Consider the following 27,068-nt stretch of genomic DNA (forward strand, 5'->3'; position numbering starts at 1 on the left):
CCTTACTAGTGGTAGATCCTAGTTACTACTAAATTAGTTATTACTCAGTGTGAAGGAGCTTAGTGATGATACAGCTCACCACACCACAAGAGGCAGCTGGACACATACCTAAAGTCAGTACCCCGATCACCCGGGCTGTGCTTCGTACGTTGGACTACGTGCTGCCAGCAGTAGTAACCTGGTTGATCAGACCCTGATCTACCGGGAGGCCTGATCAAGGACTGGGCCGCGCAGGGGCGTTGACCCCTGAAATACCCTCCAGGTGAAGGTTTTCGGTAGTAGTGATGCTGTTTATTACACATGAAGCTACACTGAGGGAAAAAATTTTGAAAACATTCAGAGCGTCTGGATCAAAAGGTCTTTCAGTGCTCTAAGCAATAAAATGTAATTAGCACACACTTACCCTGTAGTGGTAAAAACAGTCTTTTTTGCAGCAGTATTCAGTCACACAAACTCTTGATAAATGAAATACTGTAACCAAATTCGTAGTACTTAAAGTGTCCCAGACAACATTCTCCGAGGTCCCGGCAGGTTACTCGGTAATTATAAGAAGTCTTGAAATGCGAAGGTCGAAACCGTGGATAGACAGTCAAATTATTCTGGATAGTAAACTGCACTCGTAAGTGTCAGAGAGGAGAATAGAAGTACCCACAAGCGGGTGGATGTGGGTGAACTGCCTGTGCCCTGGTCTCATTCACCAGAAAATCGTCTCAGAGTGACGATTCATGTTGGAGGCGGCACAAACACTCACAACCCGTCTAAATTTGTGTAACATGTTGCTCACCTGTAAGTGTTGAAAGGGCACAGTGTTAAGGAACGTTGGTACAAGGAACGCAGTAGAGAAGGCACGGTATAAGACATACAGCAGAAGGAACATGGTACAAAGGACACAGTCCGAGGGACATGGTACAAGGGACACAGTCCGAGGGACATGGTACAAAGGACACAGTCCGAGGGACATTGTACAAGGGACACAGTCCGAGGGACATGGTACACTGTGAAGGGATTATACAGACAACGCAGGGATTACGCTAGCCAGGCTCTTGAATGATATAGTGACTTGAGATTTCTCCAGGTCTTTATAAGGGCACGGAATCTTCCTGAATGGCTGTTGTTGGGAGCTTGGGGAGCAGAGACCCTTCTATCCATTAATCTGTCTGCCAGTCTACCTGCCAGTCTTTGTGTCTGTCGGTTTACCTGTCGGTCGCTAGGCTGTCGGTCTACCTGCCTGTCTGCTGGTTCATCAGCTTATCTGCTTCCTGTGCCTTGAGCCTGTCCGTCGTCATCCTGTCATCTGCTCACTCGTCTCTGCTTGTAAACATTATATTGAACTCTATATTCTACTTCCTCTACCATCCCAGCTTGATATTATATATATATATATATATATATATATATATATATATATATATATATATATATATATATATATATATATATATATTGCAAAAATCGCTCCCAAATATCTGACAACATTTATTTCTTCCATACTCCCTCCCTCCAATGTCATATCCAATTTTTCTTTATCTAAATCGTTTGATACCCTCATCCCCTTACTCTTATCTATATTCACTTTCAACTTTCTGCCTTTACACAGCCTCCCAAACTCGTCCACTAACCTTTGCAACTTCTCTTTAGAATCCCCCAAAAGCACAGTATCATTAGCAAAAAGTAACTGTGTCAACTCCCATTTTGTATTGATTCCTCATGTGAATGTGACAGAATTTGTTATTATTGCCACGTTAATTTCGTTCTGGCTATTACAATATCAATGCTTCTGGAGAGAGTTTATCTGGAGAGAGTTCCGGGGGTCAACGCCCCCGCGGCCCGGTCTGTGACCAGGCCTCCTTAGGTCAGTGTCCCAGGATGCGACCCACACCAGTCGACTAACACCCAGGTACCCATTTTACTGATGGGGAACATAGACAACAGGTGGAAAGAAACACGTCCAATGTTTCTACTCTGGCTGGGAATCGAACCCAGGCCCTCACCGTGTGAAGCGAGAGTGTTAACCACCAGGCCACCAGAGCCTGTGGGATTTTTTCTAATGCTATAATATTCTTCTTTCTGGCTATGGGCACTGTTGTGCCTAAGGGCACTTCCTGTACCTCTCCTTTCTCCTTCCCTTCCTCTCCTCACTCCAGTAAAGGCGGTCCTCTGGGAGCGTTATTTGCTTGGATACCCTCCTCTTTTCTGCAATTTTGCCAGCTCCTGGTGTGTTTATTGCAACACGAAAGGCCTAGAGCTATCATTCTACTCCCCCCGTGGTTGTTTCGCATTCCCCATAATTTAATCCCACTCCTCTCCCCTACACCCTACCATTTACGTCTTCTAATATATATATATATATATATATATATATATATATATATATATATATATATATATATATATATATATATAGATAATGTCGTGCCGAATATGTAAAACTGGTCAATTAGCAAGAACTCATTTAAAATTAAGTCCTTTCTAAAAATTTCTCTTATACTTTTAAAGACATTTTTTTCAGTAATGTTAATGTAAAAATTTATAATTTTGCACCAAAAGAATCTTAGAAAACTTACCTAACCTCATTCTAACAAGCGCAATTTATTTTAGCCTAATCCTACTAAATATATTTTAAAAATGTTTACAGTAATTTAATACTAAACAAACACAACGAAATATATTTTTTCGTCAGGTTTAGAATGATTTTGGCGAAATTATTGCATACACAAATTTTCGCTTGTCCTATATGGCAAGATGAGCGTTGCTATTTAAGCCAAGATCGCAAGTTCTGCCTATTAGGCACGACATATATATTATATATTATACACACACACACACACACACACACACACTATAATTTATTACTGATATTCTTCCACCCATTTTTACTTACCCACTATCTTTCCATTCCACCACTACTTTACTTAGCCTGTTCCTCCTCGTTCTTTCTATTGCTTTAATTCCCTCTATTCTTTCTCCCTCCCTCTGGCCACAATATTTACCTTGTATCTTCATAAAACAATGCTAGGGTCTCTCCGCTGCTCCAGCTGCATCAGTCTCCACTCATCCTCTAATATAACCACGTCCGACCCTCCAAAATATTCTTATAAAAGGGTACAGAAATGTCTTCACTTTGTGTTATTAATCATTGTGTAATCCCTGTACCTGCCTCTCCCTCGTCCACTTGTATATTGTTCCACCTGCACTCCCTCGTCCACTTGTATGTTGTTCCACCTGCACTCCCTCGTCCACTTGTATGTTGTTCCACCTGCACTCCCTCGTCCACTTGTATGTTGTTCCACCTGCACTCCCTCGTCCACTTGTATGTTGTTCCACCTGCACTCCCTCGTCCGCTTGTATGTTCCATCTGCACTCCCTCGTCCACTTATATGTTTGTAGATGAATGGTTCAGAGAACCGACATGTTGATAAATTAGACACATGTGCAACTCTTGGGTATCTTTATTGAGGAAACGTTTCTCCACACAGTGGCTTCAACAGTCCATACGTAGGAGAAACCTGAAGAACAGGAGGAGAATGAGGTAATCAGTCCCTCAACCTTGAGTCGATGTGTTCAGTCCATCAATCTTGATGGACTTAACACATCGACTCAAGGTTGAGGGACTGATTACCTCATTCTCCTCCTGTTCTTCAAGTTTCTCCTACGTATGGACTGATGAAGCCACTGTGTGGCGAAACGTTTCCTCAATAAAGATACCCAAGAGTTGCAGATGTGTCTAATTTATCACTTATATGTTGTTCCACCTGCACTCCCTCGTCCACTTATATGTTGTTCCACCTGCACTCCCTCGTCCACTTATATGTTGTTCCACCTGCACTCCCTCGTCCACTTATATGTTGTTCCACCTGCACCCTCCTCCCTCTTCTTTGTCCTGTACTCTCCAGTACCCCTTTCTCTCTTCCGTTATTTCTTTTTATTTACTCCCTTCGCCTCCCCTTCTCATCTTCAAGTATCTTCCCCCTCCACACTTTTACACACTTCCTGTTTCATCCTTGTTGTTATACTTTATCATCTTCCCAGACAATCATCTTCTCTTCTAATCCTACATCAGTTCCGCCTCTCTCCAAGCAATGTACTTCTCTCTGTCTCTCCACAGCAGCTGAGCTGTGGTTTGTACGTTAAAGTGTATGCAATAAGAGCCTGGTTGGTCAGGCCTTGAAGCAACAAGTTCTTTTCTGGCACCGGGCGGCGTAGGGGTCGATCACCCAAAGCGTCTTTCAGGTGCCTGATTTAACTCTCCTCGGTTTTAACTCTGCTTCTGTTATCACCTTTATTCCCACTCTTTTATCCTCTTCCCCTCTCCCTTTTTCCACTTCAGAGACGATGACCACTCTGTACATGTAAATCTCACTCTCGCAGAGTTGGGGTTAAATGTAAATAACTTTTATAGATGATTAATATAGTCCAATCAATACTCAACAGTATGTAGTATATAAATATGTCCTAATGCTATTTATAGGCAGGCTTCCTTGCCAAGCCCTAAGTCTCATGACCCCAGTTTGAACCATGTAGGCCTCTCCCTCAGATTCAAGCAGGCTTATTGGACAGGCTGAGCTCTTCCATGCGTACTGACAGAACTAATCCCATAGATTTTGGAAAAAAAATTGAAATCATACATGGACCAGATTCATGGAATTCCCTGTTTATAAAAAAGTGCAAAGTACCACTAGCAGGAGCCCTGAATATTATTTTTAGTAAAAAAAAAAAAACCTAGGTATAGGTGAAATACCAGAGACCTTAGAGAGTGCAGACAGAGCTCCTTTGCATAAGGGAGGTAGTAGAGCACTAGCTAACAATTACAGACCAGTAGCCCCAACTTCCCACATCATAAAAATCTTCAAAAGTGATGATTACAAATTTCGTGGAGTTGCAGAATTGGCATAACCCAAACCAGCATGGTTTTAGAGCAGGACGATCATGCCTGTCACAGCTGCTGAACTAGTATGACAGAATTATGGAGGCATTGGAAGACAACCAAAATGCAGATGTGATATACACAGATTTTGCAAAGACGTTTGACAAATGTGATTGTGGGGTGATTGCACACAAAATGAGGGTCATAGGCATTACAGGAAAGGTAGGCAGATGGATTTTCGGGTTCCTAACTCAGAGCACACAAAAAGTAGTAGTAAACAAAGCAGAATCCATCATCAGCGACGTAAAAAAAAAAAAGTTCATTTCCCCAAGGCACTGTCCTGGCACCTGTGCTGTTGCTCATCCTCATAGTAGACAAAAAAAAAAAACACCCGTCACAGTTTATATCATCATTGGCAGATGACACTAACATAAGCATGAAAGTCACTTCGGTAGAAGACACTGACAAATTACAGGAAAATATAAGCAGTATTTTCCAGTGGACAGTGAAGAGCAACATGTTGTTCAGTGGTGATAAGCTCCAACTCCTTAGGTATGGAAAGAATGAAGAACTCAAAAGAAGCACTGTATACAAAACTCAAAGGGAACACTATATACAAAACTTAAGAGGGTCATCAAATAGAATGAAAGGAACACGTAAAAGACTTGGGAATAATTGTCATCTGACCTTTCTTTCAAAGAACGCAGTAAGATAAAGGCCATGACAGCCAGGAGGATGAACGGGTGGGTAATGAGAACCTTCAAAACAAGGGAAATAATGTCAGCGGTTACACTTTTCAAATCGCTAGTGCTCCCTCATTTGGAATATGGTTCAATGTTGACGGCCGCGTTCAGGGCAGGAGAAATATCAGAGCTGGAACATATACGGAGATAATTTGTGGCCCGCATAGAGCCAGCATTTAAATTAGTGGGAACGCCTTAAAGTCTTAAATATATACTCATTGGAGCAGATGAAAAAGAGATACATGATAATATATACCTGGAAAGTACTCGAGGGCCTGGTCCCAAATCTGCAGCCTGCCATAGCAACATACTGGAGTGAGAGATATGGGAGGAAGTGCAAAATAAACACAGTGAAAAGCAGGGACGTAGTGAGAGAAATAAGATAATATTGTATCAACATTCGTGGTCCCAGATTATTTATCATCTTACCAGAAGATATCAGAAATATTGCTGGGACGAGTTTAGAAGTCTTCAAGAGGAAACTGGACAAATATCTTTACCAGGTGCCACATCAACCAGGCTTTGATGGATATGTTAGGATCGGGCCTCCAACAGCAACAGTCTAGTTTATCAGGCTAGCACCAGACGAGCCTGGCCCATGACCAGGCACCGAGAGTAGAAAGACTCGAAATTCATCAAAGGTATACCAAGTACAACGCCTCTTTATAACAGTCTACAGTTGTTTTCTTGCTATCATCACTCCTCAAAGAACTCTCTTAACACTTCCTCATCTAGTCTTTATCTCTGCTCCCCCACCAGGACTCTTACCTCCCTCTCTCATCCCCCCACTCCTTTTGTGGTGTCTCCTCCCTCTCTGCCCCCTGCATGTGGTCGCTTGGGTTGGGAGGCGCTGCGACATAACACTATGACGCTAGTATACTGCAGCGCTCGTTTCCTCCTCTCCCCCCCCCCTGGTCTTAGTATTATTCCCCCCCCCCCCCTTGTATGTGTGTACTCGCCTGTATGTAGTTACAGGGGTTGAGTCTTAGATCCTCCCCCCCCCCCGCCCTCTTTCTCTCTCTCTCACCTAACCTACCTTTAGCAAATTTGTTAGACCGGATGTACTATCTCGAAAACTTTACTAGTTGTTGTTTGTGAATCCACTGCTTTCCAGGTGCTCCACTACTCTACTGATAATCTTCTCCATAACCTTATATACGAGTCTGGCCCAAGGCCGGGCTCTGGGAGTAGAAAAACTCTAGGAAGTCATCAAAGGTATATATATGTTAGTGACACTGACCTGTGGTTCAATGCCATCTTTCTGTTTTCCAGACCTCTGGCATCTGTGTCACGACTTACGAACCAAGTGTGTGTGTGTGTGTGTGTGTGTGTGTGTGTGTTTGCTGGAGGGTGTGGCAGCCACTGATGCCACGGGTATTATTGGTATCATACCATGTTTGTAAGTGGCACGCCCACACTGATGCAGTCCCGGCCTTGGGGACCATATTAATTAATAGGCAGCAACAGCCTGGTTGATCAGGCTTTCACCAGTGACGCCTGTACTCAGGTTGGGATGCCAGAGTGCAAGAACTCTGGGAACCAGTCACAGGAGAATGATGGTGAAAACGTGGAAGGCAGAAATGATTATAAATAACTAGAAGAAAACGAGGGAAGGCAGGGAAGTAAATGATGAGAGAATTATAGAAGGCAGGGAATGAAAAAGAGAACAAAAATGTTGTTGAGAACGGTTGAAAAACAAAGGAAATGTGGGATGAAGTGAAGGAGGGAGAGGGAATAGTGGTGAGGACCGAGGAAGGAGAGGGAATGGTGGTGGGAATGTGGGAGGGAGAAGGGATGGTAACAGGAACGTTGGAGGATAATAATAATAAAAATAATACCTCGGCGTTGCAATAAGGTCATTGACTCCGTAGCAACGTGGGAGGGAGAGCAAGCAAGCAAACACTCAGTGTATGCATGAGATCATGGATATATATGGTTAGTTTATATTACACAAATTTGTTTCATGAAATATACACTGAATACTTCTGATGAATTTCGAAATATTTCCTTCTCCCAGAGCTCGGCCTTGGCCCAGACTTGTCTGGTGCTTACCTGGTCAACCAGGCTGTTGCTGCTGGTGGCCCGCTGGCCCACATATCCATCAAAGCCTGGTTGATCCGACACTTGTCAGAGGTACCTGTCTAGTGTCCTCTTGAAGACTTCTATACTAGTCTTAATAGTGCTTCTGATATCTTGATAAGATGTTAAATAGTCTGGGACCACAAATGTTGATACAGTGTTCTCTTATTGTGCCCACGACGCTCCAGCTTTTCGCTGGGTTTATTTGACATACCCTCCCATATCTCTCACTCCAGTATATTATAGCTGTGTGCAGATGTATGACAAGACCCTCAAGTACCTTCATTGTATATATTATCATGTAACTATCTCTCCTCCGTTCCAGTGAGCACATATTTAGAATTCTGAGGCATTCTCAGTAATTTAAATGCTTTATTAACTCTTATGCTGGCTGTAAATGAATTCTGTATATATTCCAGCTCTGATGTCTCTCTCACCTTCAACTGGGCTCCTCTCTTGAGTGAGAGAGCACAAGAGTTTTGAACAGATTCAGCATTGTACGTTTCCCTTTATTTGAGAGTTATCATTATCCACTACGTTATTTTCCTATCTGTCATGGCATTGTCCTTATTGTGTTCGTTAAAAGAAAGGTCAGCTGACATTGTTACAGTCTGTACCTTCACATGTTCCTTTCGTTCTATTTCGTGATCTTTTAAACAAAACATGTTAAATACATTTGTATTGTGAGCGTCTGTAACTTGTTGGCCAAAAGGAAAACATTTTGACAACTTTGTCTTGTGTACCAGACAAGTTGTTCTTGTGTATGTGAACCTGAGTTTTTTTTTTTCCAGCGCCTCATGTAAATGCAATAATTTTATGGAGAAATTTTTAACAAATTTACAATTTGTTAATAATGAATTCGAGTAGGAAATAATGAAATGCAGACTAGAAGTCACTATGAAGAGAAAAGGTGAGATATAACCTGAATGGCCAGGAAGGGGGCTTGGTCTGAGACCGATCTGAGAGCTGATGATCTCTGTCATCTGCAGGTTACCAACAGGTGACGATACATTCTCCGGAGAAATGTCCTTCATATACGTATAAAACGTGAATGAAGGACATAGAATTGGTCAAAAAAAATAACCTGCTTTAATTTTTTTGTTTAAACTGAGGAGAAGCCATTAATATTATTATATTGATTGACAGGATTTTGAGACCTATTCTGAGACCTAGCCTGCAGTGTATGTAAGCTGGTTACTTTAGCCTACCTCTGCTGGAACCTCGTATACTAGCCTGCAGTATAGACAGGCTGGTTACTTCGTCTACTGTCTCCAGGATTGTATTTCACCCCTGTATTCGACTGGTATTGCATGTCATTTATAATTAATATCTTGTATGCTAGTCTGAATGTTGACAGACGTTCGAGATTCCAAAGTTTGTATCGGCAAGATAGATTAATGAGCTACGAGGCGTGCACCCTATCCAGGTTGTCTGGGTTCTGTTGATCTACAGCTTGATGTCGACATCTTTGTCGTGCACCCGGCGGCTGGCTTTTATATGTAAATCTCGCACTCCAGTCACATGATAGGTGTGACCTCTTGGTTGGCTTAGTGGTTCGTGTATGTACATGCGTGTGTGTTTGTGTGCTTACGTGTGTGTTTGTGTGCTTACGTGTGTGTTTGCGTGCTTGCGTTTATGTAATAATTGCGAGTCGCGTGCTCTGTAAGGTGACCCTAAACTGAAGCACCAGTAGCGTACTCCCGGCGGGGTATCAGGAAGCCCAATGATGTTCCGCTGAAGCCAAAAGATTCCCAATGGAAGCCAGGTGATATCTGGTGTGAGCTTCAAGATTCGTGGTTTTCATGACGCCTAGCTTCACGATGCGTCGTGGTTTTCATAACGCCTAGCTTCACGATGCGTCGTGGTTTTCATGACGCCTGGCTTCACGATGCGTCGTGGTTTTCATGACGCCTAGCTTCACGATGCGTCGTGGTTTTCATGACGCCTAGCTTCACGATGCGTCATGGTTTTCATGACCCCTGGGTTCACGATTCGTCGTGGTTTTCATGACGCCTAGCTTCACGATACGTCGTGGTTTTCATGACCCCTGGGTTCACGATTCGTCGTGGTTTTCATGACCCCTGGGTTCACGATGCGTCGTGGTTTTCATGACCCCTGGGTTCACGATGCGTCGTGGCTTTCATGACGCCTGGCTTCACGATGCGTCTTGGTTTTCATGACGCCTGCTTCACGATGCGTCGTGGCTTTCATGACGCCCGGCTTCACGAAGCTTGGCTTGATGATGCGTGGGTCGTCTGCCTTGGATGTCATGAGGCTTCCCATGTGTCACGTGGTCGTCTGGAGTGGGCGGGTGCTCACTTCACCGTGAAAAATAATTACCCCAATGTTATCCTTTGTGGTGGTGGTGTTGATGTGACGCGCGTGGTAATGCTGTTAACACACCGTGTGTGGGTGATGATGCTGCTGTTGTGGTTATATGGTGCGATGCTGCTGGAGCTGTGTATATGCTGTCATGCTGCTGCTACTGGTATTATATGTTGTGATGCTGCTGCTGTTGTGGTAATATGGTATGATGCTGCTGCTTGGGTTATGTGCTGTAATGCTGCTGCTGCTTCTGCTTGGGTTATGTACTGTAATGCTGTTGCTGCTGCTTGGGTTGTGTGCTGTAATGCTGCTGCTGCTGCTTCTGCTTGGGTTATGTGCTGTAATGCTGCTGCTGCTGCTTGGGTTGTGTGCTGTAATGCTGCTGGTGTGTTTATATGTTGTGACGCTGCTGCTGCTTGGGTTGTATGCTGTGATGGTGCTGCTACCGCGATGCTGTTACTGTTGTGATGCTGCCGCATGCGTCATTTTGTTGTGTCGTTGCTGTTGTTTCTGGGGACGTGTTTACGGCACTCTTGCTGCAGTGAAGTCTTCTCGAATGCCGTTGTTTGTTTCCTAAAGTGTTGTTTGCATGTTCTGTTCATAAAGCCGTGTATTTGTTTGTTGTTCAGTTGTTTTTTGGCGTTTTGTGATGGCTTTGTCCTGTACCTCGGATATAAATGACTGATCTTAAGACGCTACTTGTGTAATGATTTTGACTACTTGTGTTATGATTATTTGGCTCGGTAAGATTACCAAAAACTAGACTGTTATTATGAAATGGTTATAATTATAAGGTGGACCGGTAAGCCAGCGGAAGGGCTCGGTTAGATAACCAAAAACTCCAGCAGCGGGTCATCATATGACTTAAGACCCGCGTCTGGAAACACTTGTCCTGTTTCCTGACAAATGTTATCTAACCTAATCCACCGCGAGAGTCACCCTATGAGTAAGACTGCTTCAGGAGACATTACCTCACTTGCCCTGGCAGATACAACCCTCCCCATCCCCACACACACTCTTGCTAGCATCCTTGATAATTGATGCCGACAAGTGGTCTAAATAAATACGGGTCAGCATACATTAAGACATGTTAGAAAATGTTTTCTAGCAGATATATCTTAGTGTTGAGCACCTTACCTTTATCTTTGATATACCTTTGATGAGCTCCGAGAGTTTTTCTGCTCCCGGAGCCCGATCATGAGCCAGGCTCGTCTGGTGTTTGCCTGGCCAACCAGGCTGTTGCTGTTGGTCGTCCGCAGCCACACGTATCCATCACTGCCTGGCACCTCGTGAAGATATTTATCCAGTTTCCTCTTGATGTCTTCTGATATCTTCTGGAGAGATGTTGAATAATCTGGGACAACGAATGTTGATACAGTGTTCCTTTATTCTGCTCACTGCATCCCTGGTTTTCAGTGAGTTTATCTTGCACTTCCTCCCATATCTCTTCCTGCTTATTTTTTTTTAAACCAGATAAATCTTGTTGTGTCGATAATTTCTGAGACATTTATATCTGGGGGAAACCCTTTTATTTAGAGTCAAGCAGATTTCACCCTGCTGAGTGCCTTTGGAATTTCCACTTCCAGATTTGGACCGTTGTTTACTTTTTCCTTGTTTTGTTGGAAGTTTGAAGCTTATTGGACAGCAACACTCATCCTGAGTGAAGACTACTGGACAGCAACACTCATCCTGAGTGAAGACTACTGGACAGCAACACTCATCCTGAGTGAAGACAGTACTGGACAGCAACACTTATCCTGAGTGAAGACAGTACTGGACAGCAACACTCATCCTGAGTGAAGACTACTGGACAGCAACACTCATCCTGAGTGAAGACTACTGGACAGCACCACTCATCCTGAGTGAAGACAGTACTGGACAGCAACACTCATCCTGAGTGAAGACAGTCCTAGACAGCAACACTCATCCTGTGAAGACAGTACTAGACAGCAACACTCATCCTGTGAAGACAGTACTAGACAGCAACACTCATCCTGTGAAGACAGTGCTAGACAGCAACACTCATCATGTGAAGACAGTCCTAGACAGCAACACTCATCATGTGAAGACAGTACTAGACAGCAACACTCATCATGTGAAGACAGTCCTAGACAGCAACACTCATCATGTGAAGACAGTACTAGACAGCAACACTCATCCTGTGAAGACAGTACTAGACAGCAACACTCATCCTGTGAAGACAGTGCTAGACAGTGAAGACAGTACTAGACAGCAACACTCATCCTGTGAAGACAGTACTAGACAGCAACACTCATCCTGTGAAGACAGTACTAGACAGCAACACTCATCCTGTGAAGACAGTACTAGACAGCAACACTCATCCTGCAGTACTAGACAGCAACACTCATCCTGTGAAGACAGTCAGACAGCAACACTCATCTGTGAAGACAGTAGACAGCAACACTCATCATGAAGACAGTCAGACAGCAACACTCATCCTGTGAAGACAGTCCTAGACAGCAACACTCATCCTGTGAAGACAGTACTAGACAGCAACACTCATCCTGTGAAGACAGTCCTAGACAGCAACACTCATCCTGTGAAGACAGTCCTAGACAGCAACACTCATCCTGACAGCAACACTCATCATGTGAAGACAGTACTAGACAGCAACACATCATGTGAAGACAGTACTAGACAGCAACACATCATGTGAAGACAGTACTAGACAGCAACACTCATCCTGTGAAGACAGTACTAGACAGCAACACATGTGAAGACAGTACTAGACAGCAACACTCATCCTGTGAAGACAGTGCTAGACAGCAACACTCATCATGTGAAGACAGTACTAGACAGCAACACTCATCCTGTGAAGACAGTACTAGACAGCAACACTCATCCTGTGAAGACAGTACTAGACAGCAACACTCATCCTGTGAAGACAGTACTAGACAGCAACACTCATCCTGTGAAGACAGTACTAGACAGCAACACTCATCCTGTGAAGACAGTCCTAGACAGCAACACTCATCATGTGAAGACAGTACTAGACAGCAACACTCATCATGTGAAGACAGTACTAGACAGCAACACTCATCATGTGAAGACAGTCCTAGACAGCAACACTCATCCTGTGAAGACAGTACTAGACAGCAACACTCATCCTGTGAAGACAGTGCTAGACAGCAACACTCATCATGTGAAGACAGTACTAGACAGCAACACATCATGTGAAGACAGTACTAGACAGCAACACATCATGTGAAGACAGTACTAGACAGCAACACTCATCCTGTGAAGACAGTGCTAGACAGCAACACATCATGTGAAGACAGTACTAGACAGCAACACTCATGTGAAGACAGTCCTAGACAGCAACACTCATCATGTGAAGACAGTCCTAGACAGCAACACTCATCCTGTGAAGACAGTACTAGACAGCAACACTCATCCTGTGAAGACAGTGCTAGACAGCAACACTCATCATGTGAAGACAGTACTAGACAGCAACACTCATCATGTGAAGACAGTCCTAGACAGCAACACTCATCATGTGAAGACAGTCCTAGACAGCAACACTCATCCTGTGAAGACAGTACTAGACAGCAACACTCATCATGTGAAGACAGTCCTAGACAGCAACACTCATGTGAAGACAGTCCTAGACAGCAACACTCATCATGTGAAGACAGTACTAGACAGCAACACTCATCCTGTGAAGACAGTACTAGACAGCAACACTCATCCTGTGAAGACAGTACTAGACAGCAACACATCATGTGAAGACAGTACTAGACAGCAACACTCATCATGTGAGTGAAAACACCACCATGAAAACTGTTTCCAAACATACACGTGATACCAACCCATCTTTGGCTGTTTCGATACTTAGGCATCACTACCTTTACACATTACCATTATCTAAGTACAGTAGATTCTGCTTATATTTTGTTTAAATGCTACGAGCATTACTGAAAGTTTACATACAGTCGCTTCCGGAGGCCACCTTCCCAGCGGCTGGGTCTCAGACCTTGCCACCTGGCAATTTGTTCCACTCGTTTACAACTCTATTGCCAAATCAGTACTTCCCAATATCCCTTTTAAACTTAAATTTCTCCAACTTTAATCCATTTCTGCAAGTTCTCGTCTTGGTTTGAAGGAAAGAAAGAAAACTTGGAAGACAGTGACTTGAAAGCCATGAGAAAATAAGATCATGTAAGAACGAGATGATAAATAAGACACTTATGCGACATTTGAGTATCTTCTGGAAACGTTAAGCCACCTAGTAGCTTCTTCAGTCTTTTCTCTGTATTGGACTGAAACGTTTCCAGAATAAAGATATCCAAATCTTGCACAAATGTCTTATCATGAGTGAGATACTGTGAGAGATACAAGATTGTGACCGAGATCTTGAGAGTTTTTCACTTGTTTGGTGAGAGGCTTTGAGGGACAGCGACTGTAAGAACAACAAGAACAACAAACAACAAAAAATAGACTCCCACAATTCTCCAGGATCTAGTTCCTTGAGTTGGTTCCTCTTCGCCCGCATCTCTCTTAGTCCGGACGAGAGGAAAGAAAGGGGCGTTTTAGAGTATAATTAGTGAGTGGAATTCTGTAATGCAGTGGATGCTGCTTCTTGGCAGCCTCGGCCGTGGTACTGTCCTCTACGACAATGTCCTCTCCTAAATTGACCTCTCCAACACTGTCCTCTCCAACATTATCCTCTCCAACACTGTCTTCTACGACACTTGTCTTCTGTACTGCCCTCTCCGTTTCTATCCTATTCATTGCTATCCTCTGGGCGTGCCTTGTGGGTCTGTTTCTTGCTTTTCTCTTTCTTTTTGTTGTCACTTTCTCATCCCCTTGAGTTACTTTCTCTTGCTTCCTAACCATCACATGGCTACCCTTGTTATTTTTTCTCTCGCGTCCCTTTTCCATCACCCCCTCAGCACCCATGCCCCTAGTTCTCACTGCTTCCCCTTTCCTCTGGCTACCATGGGTGGTCAGTGCCCCCAGGAGGGGTGGAAGGGGCGGCCAGTAGGCGTGACTACCCGGGTCCAGGAGTGACCAGGGCTGTCACGACCAATGGAAAAGGACCAAGAAATATGTCCCCAAACTGTCATTTAGTTGTTCCTGGTTAGTTTAGGGTCGTCGGGTGAGTGTGTTTAGTGTGTGTGTGTGTTGTTTGTGGTTACAGGGGGTTGAGTCTCGGCTCTTGGCTGTCTCTTAACTTTTCATTTGTTTTGTTTATTCGCTCCTAGTCTAGTCGGCCTTACTATACCTATTCTTAAAACTATGTATGAAGCCTGCATCCACCACGTCTTCCAGATCATTCCACTTCCTGACCACACCTGACGCTGAAAAATACTTCCTGACATCCTAGTGACTTTTCTGTCTCATCAGCTTCAATCTGTGCACTCGTTTCCTACCTCTCAAACAGTATTCTGAGTATTTTGTATATCATTATTTTATCTACCCCTGGTTTTTCCTATCTAATGTCATTACATTCATTCCTTTAGCCTCTAATAGCTTTCTGACATACTTTATCAGGAGAGGAGGGGGGTTCCATACTGGTGCTGCACACTCGCAGCCCTTGTGTCTTACCTGAGGCTTTTGAACAACTGTTGAAATTCCTGAAAGCGGCTGTTTGGTTCTCCAAACGAGTTTTCACTGCAGAGGTTATGGGGTTGATGTGCGCCTCAGACGATGTACTCACCTCCGTTTGTTCACCCCTAGGGCTTATACATACGTTCATACATAAATGCATACATACTCATTTGCTGGAACTCTAAGAGCCTCAGCTAGAGGCACTTTCAACGTCGACTGGCATTACTTGTTCTTGGTCTATTGGGACTTGTCTAACCACTTAAGAATATAGAAGAAAAACACTACAGCAGGCCTACTGGCCCTTGGCAGGTCCTTGTCAAACCCAAACCCACTAAAAATACTCGCCCAACCCATTATCAGTGTTACCCATTGGAATAAGCTTTGATAACCCTGTTAACTTAAGTGCAAGCCCCACTCAAATCCAGCCTCACTCCTGTATTTATCTAACCTATATTTGAAGCTACCCAAGCTTTTAGCTTGTATGAATTTTTGCAGCTGTGTACAGGCGTGTGAGTCACAAAGGAAGGCAGGTAAATAACACTGGTCTGCATTTGGAATGTTTTTAATTTTTATTTTTATTCATGGTTGCGATCTTGCATATTCTTGGGCTGCTGATTGTTAGTCTCTAAACTATTTTGCTCTGTCACGTAAGAATTTTGAATAAAATACGAATTAATGATAAAAAATGTGAATTTTTAATTGTCAGCATATTGCTGATCCTCTACATGTGTTGTATAGCTTGTCTGAGTATCATAGTACCATCCATATGTTTTACATACACGACCCCTTTGCTAGGCTCAGTGACTAGCTTGTGTGACGTCACGTGATGCTGATGTGAGCGCTGCGCTCCCGGTCCTCGTCCTCAGTTCCCGGTAGACCTACCAAGCAACAATTAGGCAGGTAATCATGGAAAAGCACATTCTGTTAAGAACATGTGAATTCTAAATCAACATGAATCAAATCAAATGATTTTATTAAAAAAATATGCTGCTAATGGTTAGCCTACATACTGAATCAAAGGAAGGAGGACCACTTTGATTTTCGCTTGTGCTGTGCATCGAGACCATTACGTTTCAATGACCAGTAATCCGCCATCATGCTGACATTCCATTTGCCCTGGTATCTAGTTTCCATGGTGCAAATATCGAGATGGAGCCGCTCTCCATGTTCCTCACTGTAGTCCCCACAATTGTTGGGAAAATAGTCAAGGTGTGAGTGCAAAAAGTGCATCTTCACACTCATTTTAGACCCAAATTGTTGGAAACTTGAAATCAGGTCTTGCATCATTTTTTCATACTCAGGGGAGCGCCTGTTTCCCAGGAAGTTGTGGACAGTCTGCTTGAATGAAAACCAGGCATTTACGTCGACACCTGCTAATGCTTCAAAATGCTTGTCCTTCATCAATTCCCGAATCTGAGAGCTAACAAAGATTCCTGCCTTTAGCTTTCCTTCATTTATACAAGGAAACTTCGACTCCAGGTACTTGAAAGCAGTTCCATTCTTGTTCAAGACCTTCACAGAATTTTGCATAAGCTCTAATTTGATGTGGAGTTGTGGCAACAGAATTTTCTTGGGGTCAACTAGTGACACAGTTTTCACGTTGTGATTTTCGGGTAAGAATCTGGTTCTTGGTGGCCAGTCTTTTTCGTTCACAGTGCTGGCTGTCTGCCCTACTATCCCAAAGACACAGAAAACAGGGATAATTGGTGTATCCGCCTTGAAGACCTAGTAGGAGAGCAATAACTTTTAAATCACCACAAATTAGAAAATTATGATTCTGGTACTTGATTGCAGATATTAGTGTCGTCATATTTGCGTAAGTTTCTGACATTTGGACACTATGGCCAATTGGCACAGATGCAGCTGTGTTGCCATTATAGAGAAGTACAGCCTTTAAACTTCTTTTACAAGAATGAGTGAAGAGTCTACATTCATCTGCTATGTATGACATCCCTATGTGTTCAATAAGGCCAGAAATATTTGAACAGAAAGCTGAAGATTCCTCTTTGTCAAAGAACTGAGTGAATTCCGCTTCACGATGATGGTACCAAGTGAATGTTGTTCGGAGCTAGAAGCCTGTGTTCCTTCAGTTTAGAGCCAAGTAACTGTGCACTTTCTTTTGGAAAGTTAAGGTCTCTCACCAAGTCATTGAGCTCAACTTGGTTGAAGGGTTTGGGATCGTAATTTGTTGATGGTTCATAGTCTACTTCCATCTCCTTAGAATCACTGGTATCAGACTGATGAAATTTGCCATGTCTCAGGTGGCACAGGTACAGGAATATCTTCAGAGTGTGGAACAGGTCTTATCGCTGAAGAAATATTTGGGTATATTATGTGATCTTTAGTCTTCTTGTTGAATCCAGCTACTTTAGTCATACCATTGTAGCAGTCATTATGGTGGTTCATCTGCTCCCGTCATACCAGTGGTGCTACAAATGGCACACATTTAAATTTTCCATCTGACCACATTTGGAGCTAACTGATGCAACTCTTGCAAACTTTGTGTGGTACAAATGGTTTGTCCTGGTCTCTAAGTTTGCAGCCAAAATAATCAGAGTAGCAGCGCTTCAATAAAGGAGTAATGTTGCTCCGGGAATCTGAAGGGATGAATTACCCGCAGACATAGTAAAATATGTCTGGTGAATTTATGCAGCTTCTAGACATAATAATCTGAAAATAAAGAAAAAGTATATCAGATTTAACATTTAAGTCAATATAAGATAAGCATTTTAACTGGTAATTTACCACTTTCTCATTTACTTATGTTATACGAAAAGAGAAAGTAACGTTTCCGTATAACTTGACAACCTGATGTGATAGAGATGAATAAAAAAAACAATGACTCACTATTTTCCATATATATACCGAAAAAAAGATACCATTGAGTCAAAAAAAAAAAATCATGCAGACCAGCGTAATGTTTGAGTTCAGCTGAATTGTGGTTAAAGGTAATTTAGTCATTTCTACCTACCAGATGATTTGTGTTAGCTGAGGCAGATGACCAAGACCCGCCGTCAGGAAACACTTGTCCAGTTTCCTGACAAACCCTACCTAACCTTCAGTGGTGATGGCAGCAGTGCTGTGGTGACACTTGCTCTCTTTTACTATCCCCCTTCCTATCCTCCTTACCCTCTTCTACCTATCCACTTCTTATCCCTTTTCACTACCACTCCTCCTCATGTAACCGCCCCCCCTCCCCTCTCCAATGTGGTGAGACGCTCGCATATATAGAGTTTCAGAGTTGTGTGACTTGTGGGACGGTCTTGCCCTGGTCACCGTTATTGGTAATACGACCATTGAGGTTCCATCGAGGGGCTGCTGGCAGACACCTGCTGGGGTCTGAAAAATGTCTAGCCCTCTCCCAACTCTCCCATATTCACGCATGAATAGAAATTGAAAATGATGTTACGCATCGTGGTGGTGAGTCACACTTGTCAAATGGGTTGAAGTTGAAATTGTTGTTGATCTCTATTGTGGGTTAGAAGACTACAGATTCTCCTAAAAGTGTGATTAAGTGGTTGTTTTTTTCCGTCAAGAAATGTCTCCTGACGGGGGACGGAATGGGGGGTGTCAGGTGATCACTACTGGCGCATCCCTGCTGAGTTGTGATTAGGTGAAACTGTGGAAGTTAGGATATTACTTTAGTCTTTGGAGTATCTATTATGTGTGTGATGGATCACTATGATATGGCCTTGGATGCACTGGAAGAAAATCAGAATGCAGATGTAATATACACAGACTTTGCAAAAGCATTTGACAAATGCGATCATGGCGTAATAACCCATTAATTACGTGCTAAAGGAATAACTGGGAAAGTGGGGAGATGGATCTTCAACTTCCTAACAAATCGAACACAAAGAGTAGTGGTCAACAGAGTTAAATCGGAGGCTGCCATAGTGAAGAGCTCTGTTCCACAAGGCACAGTACTCGCCCCCATCTTATTCCTTATCCTCATATCAGACATAAACAGAGATATACACCACAGCACCGTATCATCCTTTGCGGATGATACTAGGATCTGCATGAGGCTGTCATCTGCTGAGGACGCGGTTAACCTCCAAGAAGATATAAACAAAGTTTTCCAGTGGGCAACGGTAAACAATATGATGTTCAATGAGGACAAATTCCAACTACTCCGTTATGGAAAACTGGAGGAGATAATAACTAGAACAGAGTATACTACAGACTCTGGCCATACAATAGAGCAGAAAAATAATGTAAGGGACGTGGGAGTAGTAATGTCTGAGGATCTCACTTTCAAGGATCACAACAGTGCCACGATCGCACGTGCAAAGAAAATGATAGGATGGATAATGAGAACGTTCAGAACGAGAGATGCCAAGCCAATGATGATCCTTTTCAAATCACTTGTTCTCTCTAGTCTGGAATACTGCTGTACATTAACATCTCCATTCAAAGCAGGTGAAATCGCAGATCTAAAGGGTGTACAGAGATCCTTTACTGCACGTATAAGTTCTGTCAAGCACCTTAACTACTGGGAACACTTGGAAGCACTTGACTTGTACTCGTTGGAACGCAGGAGGGAGAGATATATCATAATCTACACTTGGAAAATCCTAGAAGGAATGGTCCCAAATCTGCACCTAGAAATCACTCCCTACGAAAGTAAAAGACTGGGCAGGCGATGCAGAATACCCCCAATTAAAAGTAGGGGCCCGTTGGTACACTAAGGGAAAACACCATAAGTGTCCGGGGCCCAAGACTGTTCAACAGCCTCCCATCAAGCATTAGGGGAATTGCCAATAAACCCCTGGCTGCCTTCAAGAGAGAGCTGGACAGATGCCTAAAGTCAGAGCCGGATGGAAATAAATGGTATAAAATACCGACACAATGGAAATATAAACACAAATGCAGTATAATGTGATCCTTTATTGACAACGTTTCACCCACGCAGTGGGCTTTTTCAAGTCACACACGGATCTACCTGGGGTTGGAAGGTACGGGAGTATTTATAGTTCAGAACGTTGAGGTCAGGTGAAGATTGCTGCATCAGATGATCTACCGGGTGGGGTTGTAGAGTCTTGGGTAGCTAGGCGGGGATATTGGACAAGTTGTGAGTAGACCTTCTGCAGTGTTCTATGTTCTTATGTGGGATAGCGATGAAGAAGTTTCTTGGCGAGTGGTTCAGCTATGTTATAGAAGCCATTGTTCTGGTTGAAATTGTTGGTTATAGAGATAAACGATGATTCCAGGATTCTTCTGTATTGAGTGTTGTCTTCTGTGGCTATAAGTCTTGAGTTTCTGTAGTTAATTAAATGGTTGTGTGAATTGCGATGTTGTACACAGGCATTCCTTGTATCGTCAGTCCTGCTTGCATATTGGTGGGCGAAACATCAAGAGACCTCCAAACACGTATTTCAGAACACCAATATGCAAGCAGGACTGACGATACAAGGAATGCCTGTGTACAACATCGCAATTCACACAACCATTTAATTAACTACAGAAACTCAAGACTTATAGCCACAGAAGACAACACTCAATACAGAAGAATCCTGGAATCATCGTTTATCTCTATAACCAACAATTTCAACCAGAACAATGGCTTCTATAACATAGCTGAACCACTCGCCAAGAAACTTCTTCATCGCTATCCCACATAAGAACATAGAACACTGCAGAAGGTCTACTCACAACTTGTCCAATATCCCCGCCTAGCTACCCAAGACTCTACAACCCCACCCGGTAGATCATCTGATGCAGCAATCTTCACCTGACCTCAACGTTCTGAACTATAAATACTCCCGTACCTTCCAACCCCAGGTAGATCCGTGTGTGACTTGAAAAAGCCCACTGCTTGGGTGAAACGTTGTCAATAAAGGATCACATTATACTGCATTTGTGTTTATATTTCCATTCAGAGCCGGATCAGCCGGGCTGTGGCTCAAACGTTGGACTGCGTGCGGCCAGCAGTAACAGCCTAGTTGATCAGGCCGTGATCCATCGGGAGGCCTGGTCATGGACCGGGACCGCGGGGGCGTTGATCCCCGGAATAACCTCCAGGTAACATCTCCAACACGATACTGTGATTGAACGAACTGTGATTGTATCCAATTTTCCCCAAGTTCTATGTAATTAATAATTTCCCCGGCTTGGTTGCGAGTACTTCCGGCAGTCTGGCAGACACACACATGATGATGATCAAAGCAAATGCAAAGTATGTGATGAGGCTTATGGTCACTCTTGAATACTGTGCATCATTTTTCACTGAGACAGTATAATAACCTATGTGATATGTCAAGGTGAAATAAGATAGAGATTTTAAGCAAATATTCTAAATTTGCTTGCAACACATAAGACTTGTAGCTATGAATCTGTATATACTCCTGTTAACTCTTTTGGGGTCTAGTTTCTGGGTTATTTGTGTATCCACATGTTGCTCTACCGTCCACAGGATGGATATGGATTGCATAATGTACTAGCTACTTCGGTGGCAAAATCTTAGTCTAAACTCGCCCCTCCAGACAGAATCTAAAACTCCCACAGCTGATAATGTATCTGTTAAGTAAATAGTTTTTTTTATGTTTAATGTATAGTCTAATACTTCATTTCTTAAACACCTTAAACAAGATTTTTAATATGTATTTTTCTTGGCCTGCAGGTGAGGAACTAATGATACGGTGACGGACCAGGAACCGTAAGTACTAATGTTGATAATAGTATATAATACCGACAAGTTGGTGATTAAGATACATGTGCAACAGTTGGGTATCTTTATTGTTGAAACGTTTCGCCTACACATTAGACTTCTTCAGTCAAATATAGAGGCAGCAGGTGTAGTAATGAAATGAAAATGATGTAATCAGTCTATCAACCTTGGAGAAATAGTATGGAGAAGAATTCAGCTTCATGGAGCTGGACTCTACTTCAGGCTGAGGGACTGACCACCTCGAATACTATTTCTCCAAGGTTGATAGACTGCATCATCTTCATTTCACTACTACACCTGCTGCCTCTGTATTTGACTGAAGAAGTCTACTGTGTAGGCAAAACGTTTCAACAATAAAGATACCCAGCTGTTGCACTTGTATCTTAATCATCAACGAGTATTAATTTCACTGGATGAGTTGTCCGTCACAATGTACATAGATATCAACTCACGTCTCAGCTATGTAGGCGAACTTTTATTATTGTGGATCTTGGTACCAAAGCTATTTAGCTGGAAGGAGCACACTGCCTACAACAGCATGTAAGCTAAGTGTTAAGTGTAAGCTTCTGCAGTCGACGTCATTAAGATGACACCCGTAGCATTCAGAGAATTAATACAGAACACCTGCAAAAAAGTCTTCAAGGAAAAACCGGATCAATACTGGTTTTGAATCATTTAACCGAACTACGGCAGGCCAGGGACTGTGTGTCGTGGGGTTGAACCCTGGCCTGCCCCAGTTTGGTAAATGATTCAAAACCACTTGTTTCATGGTTTTTCCTGAGATACGTTTGTCTTCTCTGAGGGTGAGGGTCCCCAGTAAAGTTCTTGATATATATATATATATATATATATATATATATATATATATATATATATATATATATATATATATATATATATATATATATATATATATATATATATATATATATATATATATATATATATATATATGCCGAATATGTAAAACTGGTCAATTAGCAAGAACTCATTTAAAATTAAGTTCTTTCTAAAATTGTCTCTTATAAGTTTAAAGATATATTTTTTTCATTAATGTTAATGTAAAAATTTATATTTTTGCACCAAAAGAACCTTAGAAAACTTACCTAACCTTATTATAACAAGAACAATTTATTTCAGCCTAACCCAACTAAATATATTTTAGATTTGTTTACAATAATTTAATACTAAACAAACACAGTGAAATATTATTTTTTTCGTTAGGTTCAGAATTATTTTGGCGAAATTATTGCATACACAAATTTTCGCTTGTCCTATATGGCGAGATGAACGTTGCTATTTAAGCCAAGATCGCAAGTGCTGCCTATTCGGCACGACATATATATAAATATAATATATATATATATATATATATATATATATATATATATATATATATATATATATATATATATATATATATATATATATATATATATTTATATATATATATATATATATATATTTATATATATATATATTTATATATATATATATATATATATATATATATATATATATATATATATATATATATATATACATGTGTGTGTGTGTGTGTGTGTGTGTGTGTGTGTGCAAAACAACCACTCTGAAAGAATAGAGAAATTCCAAGCGCTTTCGTGACTACTCACATTATCAAGGAACTATGAAAGTAAAGCATCCAAGGAAGCTATATAAGGGGTCTGGCCAGCACCTCACTATCAGATCCCACAACGGTTAAACACGTGACGCGCGGCGACCCAACTTGGATAGGTCCTTTGCACAACTCACCCACAAACTATTCTACCCAAGAAAATTTAAAAATTATTATTTGTCCAGTTAACAGCAATTTCAATAAAACGAAACTTCTACTGAAAGGCAAAGATGAATTAGTCAAACAATTTACTTCCACTAATCCATCTTTACCTTACATGTATGGACTAATAAAAACACACAAACCAGGGAATCCAATCAAACCAATTATTAGCTCCATAGGGTCAGTTTCATATAAATTATCCAAATGGCTTGTTGATATTTTGAACCCTATTGTTGGCAAAATTTCTAACTTTAATGTTAAAAACAACATAGACTTGGTTGATAAATTAAGTTCCTTGACTGACTTAAATGATTTTAACATGGTTAGTTTTGATGTTACTTCCTTGTTTACGAAAGTTCCTGTTGATGATTTATTAAGTTTCTTATCTGAAGAACTCGTTAACTATGATTTACCATTGCCAGTTCCTACTATCATTAAACTTATTAAACTTTGCATTGTTGATGCAAAATTTGTATTTAATGATAAGTTTTACACTCAGAAGTTTGGTATGGCAATGGGAAATCCTCTTTCACCTGTTCTTAGTAACCTATACATGGAATTTTTTGAAACAAGGTTGCTTAACACAGTCCTCCCTAATAGAGCTAAATGGTTCAGATATGTTGATGATATTTTGTGTCTTATGCCCAAAAAATGTAGATATACACCATTTCCTTGGAAAATTAAATAGCTTAGCCCATTCTATTAACTTTACTGTTGAGTTTGAAGAAAATAACTCATTGCCTTTTCTAGATGTTTTAATTATTAAGGGTAATAATGAATTCAAATTTAAAATTTACAGAAAACCTACAAATAACTGTTCCTATGTCCACTATTATTCCTCGCATCAAGATAGTCAAACTGTTTTCTCATCAATGTTTTTGAGAGCTTTACGAATTTTTAGTCCTGAGTTCATAGTTGAGGAAATATCCAAAATTTATGAAATAGGTAATGATTTAAAATACCCAAGAAATGTAATTGATAAATCTTTTAAAGTTGCTAGAAATACTTTTTACAATCCAAAAAGGGACAACCAGCCTTATTCAACTAAAAATATGTTGGTTCTCCCTTACCATGAAAACTTGGTTGATATGCCTTCTCTTCTTAAGACTTTTAATATTAAAGTTGTATTCAAAAATCTTGATACAGTAAAAAAAACTTTTGATAAAGAATTCCTCCCAAAATGCTGATGGATGTGTCTATAAGATTCCTTGTAAAATTTGCGATAAAGTTTATTACGGTCAAACTGGTAAAAGTCTCGAACTAAGATTAAAACAACATAAATATAGCATTAGAACTGGACAAGATTCCAATGCTCTATTTATTCATGTAAGAGATTTTAACCATCCAATTGATTTTCAAAAAGTTGAGAAAGTAGTATCAAGCAAGTCCATGGTCGACAGGAATATAATTGAATCTTGTTTCATAAAAAGCAGTTTTGACAATAATATGAATATTTCCTTCGGTTTATATAAATTAGATCCATTTATAATTAATAGAATTTGGGAAGAATTTAATAATACACTGGACAAATAATAATTTTTAAATTTTCTTGGGTAGAATAGTTTGTGGGTGAGTTGTGCAAAGGACCTATCCAAGTTGGGTCGGCGCGCGTCAGGTGTTTAACCGTTGTGGGATCTGATAGTGAGGTGGTGGCCAGACCCCTTATATAGCTTCCTTACCTGGAGGTTACCTGGAGGTTATTCCGGGGATCAACGCCCCCGCGGCCCGGTCCACGACCAGGCCTCCCGATGGATCAGGGCCTGATCAACTAGGCTGTTACTGCTGGCCGCACGCAGTCCGACGTACGAGCCACAGCCCGGCTGATCCGGCACTGACTTTAGGTATCTGTCCAGCTCTCTCTTGAAGGCAGCCAGGGGTTTATTGGCAATTCCCCTAATGCTTGATGGGAGGCTGTTGAACAGTTTTGGGCCCCGGACACTTATGGTGTTTTCTCTTAGTGTACCAATGGCGCCCCTACTTTTTATTGGCGGCATTTTGCATCGCCTGCCCAGTCTTTTACTTTCGTAGGGAGTGATTTCTGTGTGCAGATTTGGGACCATTCCTTCCAAGATTTTCCAAGTGTAGATTATGATATATCTCTCCCTCCTCCGTTCCAACGAGTACAAGTCAAGTGCTTCCAAGCGTTCCCAGTAGTTAAGGTGCTTGACAGAACTTACACGTGCAGTAAAGGATCTCTGTACACTCTCTAGATCTGCGATTTCACCTGCTTTGTATGGAGATGTTAATGTACAGCAGTATTCCAGCCTAGAGAGAACAAGTGATTTGAAAAGGATCATCATGGGCTTGGCATCTCTCGTTTTGAAAGTTCTCATTATCCATCCTATCATTTTCTTTGCACGTGTGATCGTGGCACTGTTGTGATCCTTGAAAGTGAGATCCTCAGACATTACGACTCCCAGGTCCCTTACATTATTTTTCCGCTCTATTGTATGGCCGGAGTCATAGTATACTCTGTTCTAGTTATTATCTCCTCCAGTTTTCCATAACGGAGTAGTTGGAATTTGTCCTCATTGAACATCATATTGTTTACCGTTGCCCACTGGAAAACTTTGTTTATATCTTCTTGGAGGTTAACCGCATCCTCAGCAGATGACAGCCTCATGCAGATCCTAGTATCATTCGCAAAGGATGATACGGTGCTGTGGTGTATATCTCTGTTTATGTCTGATATGAGGATAAGGAATAAGATGGGGGCGAGTACTGTGCCTTGTGGAACAGAGCTCTTCACTATGGCAGCCTCCGATTTAACTCTGTTGACCACTACTCTTTGTGTTCGATTTGTTAGGAAGTTGAAGATCCATCTCCCCACTTTCCCAGTTATTCCTTTAGCACGTATTTTATGGGCTATTACGCCATGATCGCATTTGTCAAATGCTTTTGCAAAGTCTGTGTATATTACATCTGCATTCTGATTTTCTTCCAGTGCATCCAAGGCCATGTCATAGTGATCCAGTAGTTGTGAGAGGCAGGAGCGACCTGCCCTGAACCCATGTTGCC

Source organism: Cherax quadricarinatus, chromosome 13, assembly GCF_038502225.1.
Source record: "Cherax quadricarinatus isolate ZL_2023a chromosome 13, ASM3850222v1, whole genome shotgun sequence".
Classification (NCBI taxonomy): domain Eukaryota; kingdom Metazoa; phylum Arthropoda; class Malacostraca; order Decapoda; family Parastacidae; genus Cherax; species Cherax quadricarinatus.